Source organism: Cervus elaphus, chromosome 24, assembly GCF_910594005.1.
Source record: "Cervus elaphus chromosome 24, mCerEla1.1, whole genome shotgun sequence".
NCBI classification, from domain to species: Eukaryota; Metazoa; Chordata; class Mammalia; order Artiodactyla; family Cervidae; genus Cervus; species Cervus elaphus.
Window position 1 is genome coordinate 47,545,632 of NC_057838.1, and position 9,020 is coordinate 47,554,651.

Genomic DNA, 9,020 nt, shown 5'->3' on the forward strand with positions numbered 1-9,020 from the left:
TAGCTGTCTATATTAAGGTTTTAACTTCCTAGTGAAATTCTCTTGGATAATATATTTATCTCTAACCTGAGGTAGCAAGTGCTTGACTTTCATTTTGGCCTCAGTAATCATTCATCTTCTTAATGCCATTTTTTTTTTTTCCTGGAGAACTAGCCCTCCTCCATTGAATGTGGACTTGCATGTACCACTTTCCTGCTACAGAACCTGAAAGGTGAGGAGGGGAGAGCAGATTCCTCCTCTGCCAGTTCTTTGAAAGAGCCAGGGTCTGGATGTGTGGCTTGAGTTCAGCCAGTCAGATGCTCTCTCTTGTGACTTAATTCTTAAAATAGTTATACAAGCATAAAGAAAAAAATTGTAGGAATTTTCATGGCTGTTGGTGGCAATGGTAGTGATGATAGTGGTATCACCTGCAGTATTCTGACTAGACTATTTCTGAAGAGAGTTACTATGCTTCCTGTTTCTAGCGAAATCACCCCCCAGAGCCCTGGCCATCCCCACACCCTACTTCCCAGCGGCTTATTGGAACTGAGCCATTTAAATCCTTCCAATGGATCCTTCTTGCTAACAGTCGTCCCAGTTGGTTTATCTTCCTTGAAGCCAGGAATCCTAACTGATGCCTTTTTTTTTTAATTGCTTAAACTGTATTTTATAGGTAAGTAATTCTAATTCCAAATTCATCCACCTTCTAGAAAAGCTTGCACCTTAGGGTGAAGCCACTGGGCTGGGAGTCAGGAGCACTAAATTTAACCCTCAGTGTTGTAGCCATTTAGCTGTAGGATTTCAGTAAGTTATTTAATGTCCATCACAGTTTCTTCATGAAGTGGGAATAGAAAAACTTTCTGAGCATAAGGATATTGTGAGTGCCAGAAAGAATGTGTAGCAGAGTCTTGAAAAGATAAAAGGCCATGTAAACTATCAATGTGAGATAGAATTATGTGGATCATCTATGAGTGGATGAATTTAATTGAATTCTTCAGGGTTGCAACTTTATTCCACCTCCACTCAGCACATGCTAATTACTGACATTGGGATTCATGTATTCATTCCGGAGACTTTTATTAAGTGCCCACTGTGTGCCAGTCACCAGTTTCTAATTAGCATTTTTATAAGGAATTTATCATTTGCTACGTGTCTGTCATCTTTTTCCACTTCTGCGGAATACATGAGTCAGATCTCCATGCCCGCAGGAGGAAATCTCTGTCTAGTTTCCAGGTGTCCTGCCTCCATTGCTGAGCATCTTTTTCCTCCTGAGAAGCCCTGATGAAACAAGGGCAGCCAGGAAGCAGACTTTCTTTCTAGCAATGCTTTTACTTTCCCCAACCAAAAAAAAAAAATGTTTTCGACTGTGTAAGTCTTGGTGCTCTCTCCCCTCCTCTACACACACCTGCTCCATCAGTTTCTCAAGCTGTCCCTGCTGGCAAGGGGAGAAGACTGATTAGCAAGCATTAAGACTTTGAGGTCAGTAAGGCCTGGCAGAACAAGCAAGGAGGCAGATGATAATGTTCCCAACTAAAGAAATATTATTTTCTGACAAGAAAAGTACCAAAAAGTAAAGAAAAAAGGTGAGATCTTCAGTTCAATAACTGAGTGCAGTGCACAAGTCTTGAAATGAAATGTATGTGATAGGCACTGAAAGCTACATATGTGATCAGTAGGGCAAAATTTCAGAACATGGTTGCAGGTAATAGTGATGACTTGGAAACCTTGACAAATGGAGTTTACCTGAAATGGGCTAAGATTTGCTTATTCTTGTAGGAACCCAAGGAGACCCTTCTTTCTTGCAAAGTATTATAGAATCAGTTTTTCTTGGAGATTTATTTGTCTGCTATAATAGAGCTACAAAATGATGCTAGCTGCAAGTGTTACTATCTAGCTAATTCCAATGATGTAGGGGGTGAGACCTGAGGTGAAGCTGACATTTTTAATGCCAACTATTTATAATTCTTAAAAGAACACAAAGAAGAGAAAATTTGGCTGCCACCTAATTATTCATGGGGATTCAGTATTTCTGGAGTGCCAGCTCTACCAGGGGCACACGAGAGTGAGCACAAAAGCACATTTTGCGAGGGGCCTTTTTGCTTTTGTTCCTCAAAGCTGTTTGTTTTACTGAGAGGCGGACAAGCCTCCCTCTGCTGGGACTGGCTTCTCTTTACCACTTAAAAGCAAGCCTTTGCAAGAGGTGACCCATGAGAATGTGGATTCTCAAAATGTGGGACCTTAAAGGGACCTTGGAAATCATCACATTCAACCTCCCCTCCCTGCCCCTGCCACCTTCCCCCCCAGAAACTCAAGCTGTAGGACCTAAGGGAATTGTAAGATGGTGACACATGTCATACTGGAATAGAAGACTAAGAATTTTGAAATCCTTCCACCAGCTATACTGTGTCTCCATTTTTGAAAAACAGACCCATTTGAAGATACAGCACAGTTTATAGACCAGGTTATAAATGGCTCTAGCAATCTATGAGGTTGGGTCTTTGCATCCCCTTTCTTAGGGATTATCTTGTTCATTTTAAATAGATTGTTTTCTAAACTCTTGTGGAGTGGAGGAAGGGAGAGGCAGATGTCAATTTCCAGAAAACATCTTCTGTGAGAGCAAACAGAGAAGACTGGAGAGTGTGAGAAATTCAGCTTCCTGAGAGCAGTGGGCTTGATGACCTTGATGTTCGTGCTGCAGTTGTTATGGCAACAGGAAAGTGAATTGATGGTTGCTAAGGGGCACTGAACTGAAGCAATCTCCATTACGTACTGGTCCCTCCACTTTGAAACTCAGAAATCCACCCCAAGCTGGAATGAGTCAGCAAAACAATTTTTTAAAGATGGAGTTAAAATCAGGTTACATTTAGTACTTTCTGTTCTTGAAGAAGGTCCTAAGATTTGGTCATGGTTGGAGCAATTGTTTTAAAGGCCTCAGATGACTCAAATGCGGTAAAATCTTCCAAATGGGAGGCACTCTCATGTGGCCACGTCTGCAAACCTTTGCAGGCACCATGCCACCGTTTCATTTACAAACAGATGAGTTTTGAAACAGGTAATATATTCACAGTGTCAATCTTTGCCTCAAGAAAGGTCAATATAATTAGTGAAGAGAAAGCTCAGGCTGTACCTGAAAATGACTATGAGTCATTGAGTGGAATGTTCCCCTGTGCCATCTTGGGGGGACTGTCAGTGACATCAAAGTTCATTTTCCCGAGTGATGACCCTTACGCTCCCTCAAAAATTTCCCGGTGTACAGAGGATACTTTGTTGATCAAGTAATGCTGGGAAACGGTGACCGCAGTGGAATTAAATGCCCTGTGTTTTGATGCTCAGGTCGGAGACCATATGCACGGTACACAGTAGGCACTCAATATATATTTGGTAAGTTGAGTGGGTGACAAGAAGGGACAGGCGACTGTATGCATGCAGCCTGTGGATGAACATTTTTGGACATGTGCAGAGATTCGTGAAAAATGGTTCCTGTCCTTTAACCCTTCTTTCATTCTTTCCCTCCTGCTGAGCCCCTTTCTTTCTGCATACATTTCCTGAACATTTCCTACCTTCCAGGTGCTGCCAGGTGCTGGGGCTACAGTGATAGGTAAGGGTATGCACTTAGCCTTCATGGGGCATGTTCACAGTGGGGTCGTGGACTTGTGAACAACTGTGACAGGCTGCAAAGTGTGATCATGGAGGTATGAGTGATGCAGTGGGATAGAGAAGAGCTAGCACTGTCTGGGGGTGTCAGGCTGGTGCTGAGAGAGGCATCCTCATGCAGCATCCTTAACCATGGGTGTGCATGCGCATGCATGTCCTCTCTCCCATGGGAAAGCAGATACCAAGTTAGAGGTGGGCATGGAACAGGGTTAATACCTGTGAAAGATGAGAGGAAGGGAGGAAGAGTAGGCAGGGAAAACCTTCAGCCCATGAAGTAGGGCTGGCACGTAGGACAGGTAAGGTAAAAGGAAGGCGTAGGAGCTTCACATTGTGGGATAGATGTGAGAGAGTCTTGGCTAGTCCAAAGGGAGCCCTGGTGTGAAGGTTACCTGTAGAGGCATTTCATGTACATGTGAGGCCTGTACCATGTTGTGCTTCATTCTTGGCTGGAGTGTACCTGGGGACTGGGGGATCTCTACTAAAAATTGAAGCAGATTCTGAAACAGCCACGGTGGAGACTGAGAGCTAACTGCACTCTCTGTCTCTGTCTCTCTTTTTTTTCTTTCTCCTTCCCTCCACCCACCCCCTATTGCGGTCAAAAACACACAACATAAAAATTACCATTTTAGCCATTTTCAAGTTACAGTCATGTTAAGTATATGCACATTGTTGTACAACAGTCTCTGGAACTTTTTCATCTTGTACAACAGAAGTTTGATATCTCTCAAACAACTTTCCTTTCTCCCCTCCCACAGTCCTCCAGTGACCACTGTTCTATTTGCTGTTGCTAAGAGTTTGATTCTATTAGATACCACATATAAGTGGCATCATGCAGTAACTTGCTTTCTGTGGCTGACTGATTTCACTAAGCATACTGTCCTTAAGGTTCATCCATGTTGTGGCATGTGTCAGAATTTCATTCTTTTCTCAGGCTGAGTAGTATTCCCTTGTAGGCATAGATCACACTTTTTTATTCATTCATCTGTTGATGGATACTTAGGTTGATTCTACCTGTTGGCTATTGTGACTACTCAAGATGAACATAGCTGTGAAGATATTTCTTCAAGATGCCAGTGTCTTTTGAAGGTAGATGTGAGTGGTACACCCCCATGACTTTGGCACTGTTAGAGTCCACATCTCTTTTTGGGTGGATTGCCACAATGCACAAATGGAGATGCCCATCATCCAGATGTTTGGGAGTAGCCAGATGATTGATACCAGGCTATTGTTTTAATATCCAAGTTTATCCTGATAGTTTCTTTTGGGCAACTCCTTCTCTGAGACATGGTCCCTTTCTGCACTCAAAGACATGCCACCCTGCAATCATGATTATGTTATGTAACTATACTTCTAAATGACTTCAGCAGTTTGGTTGAAGACAGACACCTGAGTAAAGTGAGTCTTTTCATTGGTTGGGCTCAGCTATGAGAGGTTCTGACCTGGGAATTTGGAATTGGGACACAGGGATGATAGGGAGCTGGTTGGTGGCACTGGAATTGGGAAGCAGTATAAGGAGTTGAGGTGGCTGTGTTTCATTCATTGTTAAGGAGAAGCAGAGAAAGCTGGGCTTGAGAAGAACGTGCATGTGAGAGGCCAGGAGATGAGGCGACAGTGAGTAGCTGAAAAGAGCAAGACAGAAAACCGCTTACTTGCTTTGCCCTAGCTCTTCCTGTTCCAGTTTCTCAACAGCCTTAAAATTACATGAGATATTCCTGACCCTTCAAAAAATTTCTCCTCTTAAGGCAGTCTGGGTGGGTTTCATTTTTGGTAACCAAGTAATTCTGAACCTCTGTTAAAATGAAACTAACATTAATCTCTCCTGATATACCAGCCAGAGTTTTCACCCTGTGGCTGAGAGCAAGCTAACCTGATAAGAAATAACCCTGCTAATCTGTGAACTAGAGAAGAGATGTGAGTCCTGAACTCAATTTTAGCTCCCATCCTGCTACTTTTTGACTGTGTGACCCTGGGCAGTTGCTTACTGTTTGGGTTGAAATTACTACATTTGTAAAATGAGAATTGCTCCTGGCTTATGAACTACTGTGCTTTGGTAGTATGCGTGATGTGATGGTCTGTGACAAGTACTAGTGGCTACTGTTTTTTGGCTGCACAGTTGATGGAAAGGCAGAGGAATTAGTTGGTATTTTATAAAAGATAATGAGACTAAAATATATATTTGGATTTGCATGCTGTGAACATTAAATATGTTGTTACTATTTAGTAACCTATCAGGAGAGTGATACCTGATGCTGTGAATCAAGTTTGGTGTACAAACTATCATCACTTCAGTAGCTCATTGAAGGGCCACAGTGGGATGGAAGATTCTCAAAGGACATGATGGAAGAATGAATCTGGATGAGTTATCTCATACTTCCAAGACAGGTCTCCCCATGGGGAAAATGGAAATAACAGTGCTCTACTTTATTCATGGTGATTTTGTGAAATCAAGTCAGGTAAAGTGTATTAAAGCACTTTGAATTCTCCAAGTGCTTTTCAAATGTGAGGACTTGGTTATATTTATTTATAAAATTTATTCACTTGTAATGTATTTTGAGTTATGCTATCATAAATAAAATCATTTTCTTATACAGGTGATTTATTTTTAACTTTTTTATTTTACATGATAATATAGTTGATTAACAACGTTGTGTTGGTTTTAGGTGTCCAGCAAAGTGATTTAATTATATATGCATGTATCTACTCTCTTTCAAATTCTTTCCCCATTTAGGTTGTTACATAATATTGAGCAGGGTTCCCTGTGCTGTAGGTAGGTACTTGTTGGTTATCTATTTTAAATTTAATGTGTACATGTTAATCCCAAACTCCCTAACTAAGGGATTGGTTTTATGAATAAGAATAGGTAGGATTTATACTAGCAGAGAAAGACAAGGAGAATGAATTCCAGGAAGGGACACACTTGGAGAATGATACCTGATGCTGTGAATCAAGTTTGGTGTACAAACTATCATCACTTGTCCCTGTATCCACTGGCATTGACTATGGGCTGCCCCTAGAAGAGCGTGTACCCCTGGGTGAGGCGACCCTTCCCACTGGAGGATGATTCCTTGGGAAGGGCTCTGTGAGGCATCAGTAGGTGACATCCCAAGGGATGGGAGGAGCTGGCCATGGACCACAGCATCCACTCCTTGGGCCACTTTCCCTGTCTCTATGCTGCCTGGCTGCTCTGGCATGTGCACTTGTATGAGATCAGCCCATCCTAGTCTCTCACCACAGACTTTAAATCGTGAGCAAAGGAAACAGAGAAGAAGGATCCATTAGTATTCACTTGGGGCCATGACAGCAGCTGTAGGCATGCTTTTCTTCCCAATATGTCTGATACCCGGCTTTCCAGTGTCTCATGGTTCCTTAACATTTCCACATCCTGGCTTTTTAATCTCTGCTTGATACTGTCTTTCTAACATCCTTCCAGTAAATTTCTTTTTATCTGGAGACATTGAGAGTTCATTTTGATTTCTTGGACTTAGGAATTCATTGCTAGCTTATTTATTTATGTAGGGCTTCACTGGGTCTTTGTTGCGCCATGGGGGCTTCTCATGGTGTTGGCTGCTCTTGTGGAGTCCAGGCTCTCGGCAGCATGGGCTTCAGTAGTTGCAGCTCATGGGCTTAGTTGGCTCTGTGGCATGTGGAATCTTCCCAGACCAAGGATCGAACCTGGGTCCCCTGCATTGGCAGGTAGATTCTTATCCACTGTACTACTAAGGAAGTTTGGACTTAGGAATTCTGATTACTAAAGGCAATGAAAGCCAAAAGAGAAAGAGGACAGAAGGAAAACAAAATTCTAGAATAATGCTGATTATCGATACTAGTATTAAAGGAAGAAAGTATATTTTTAATAAGTTAGGACAATGGAAATAATAAGTTGACTATTATTTCCCCATCCCCCCAGACTTCACGTCTTTAACCCCAGAGAAGGATAAAAAAGAGATACGATTTTGTTTCAAAAAATACATTTAAAAGCAACTTTACAAAATGAACAGTTTGATGGGCTATGTCAGAGGTGACATATACATTTGGTGACACAAGTTCGATCCTTGATCCGGGAAGATTCCACATGCCGCAGAGCAACTAAGCCCTGTGAACTGTGACTACTGGGTCCTTGCTGCAACTGATGAAGCCCATGCTCCCTGGAGCCTGTGCTCGGCAACAAAGGTGGCGTACACCTCCTTTGCGTCATATTGTCAAGCATATTTGCAAAAACAAGTGCATTTTCAGAAGATGGATCTGATTAAGTGGGTTAAGCTAATCAGTTGAGAAAATTGGGAAACTGCCTCTTGACATATTAACCTCTTCAGGGCCAGGACAGGCAAAGTCATATTAAGAAGTGCAGAAGTTGGTTAAGACTTTGGTGGCAGTTCTGTGAAGGCCTCTCTGGCTAAATCAGAATTAAGGGCTGGAGGGTGTACATAGAACATGAGGTGAGTTGGGGATACTGTTGGTTTTTGGGGCACATACCCAAGGTAACAGCCCCTAGTAGACTTTCCAAGAAGTGGAAAAGAAAGGTGAGAGATAGGGTAGCTTAAGTATTAATGACAGCATGTTTGGGGTGTTGAAGTCTTTGACTAATGGCTTATTAAATCATGGATTAATAGAGAGGTCTCTGGTGGGGAAATCAAAGTTCTCAACCAATCAACTGATATGTAGATAGAATGCTCCCTGGGTTAGGTTATTAAAACTCTGTTAGAATGTACTTATCAAAGCAAGTGGTACTAAATGGGAGACTAAATTGCTTTTCCTTGTTGACTGGATTGAAAGCAAATCAGCTCAAGTGGGTCCCCCACCATCCGCATGTTATCCCTTTTGGAGCGTGCCTGCTGATAGAGGAAATGGATCCCAGCAGGAACAGATCTTGAAGTGTTTAATCTCTTACTGCTGCTGCAGCAGCAGTGTTGAAGGGCTTGAAAGAGCCTGGCTAAAAATTGGGATTTCTGTTTCTCAGACTCTTGAGACAGGCTAATAGGGATAATGTGAAAACCGTAGCAGAAGGTATCAAACTTCCTTTTTTGGGAAAATGGTGTTGCAAGTTGTTGGGTTTGGAGGAATAAAGAATACTCTTTGGACACGTTGGTCAGAAACCTCCTCAGTGAGGAGGTGATATTTAGGGCAAGACCAGTAAGATCAGAAGGAGCCAGCCATGCAAAAAGGTTGGGGATGAGGCTGGGTGTGGTAGGGAAGAATGTTTTAGGCAGAGGGAATTGCACCAAGAGGAAAGAATTCGGTGTATTTGACCAACTGAAAGGTGGGTAGTGTGACTGACATTAGTAAGTAGGGAAGGATGGTGGGAGGGGAGGGGAAATTGGGTACCAGTCATTGTTAGAGAGGCAGGAAGGGCAACAGTATACTTGGCCAAGTAGACTACGATACATAGT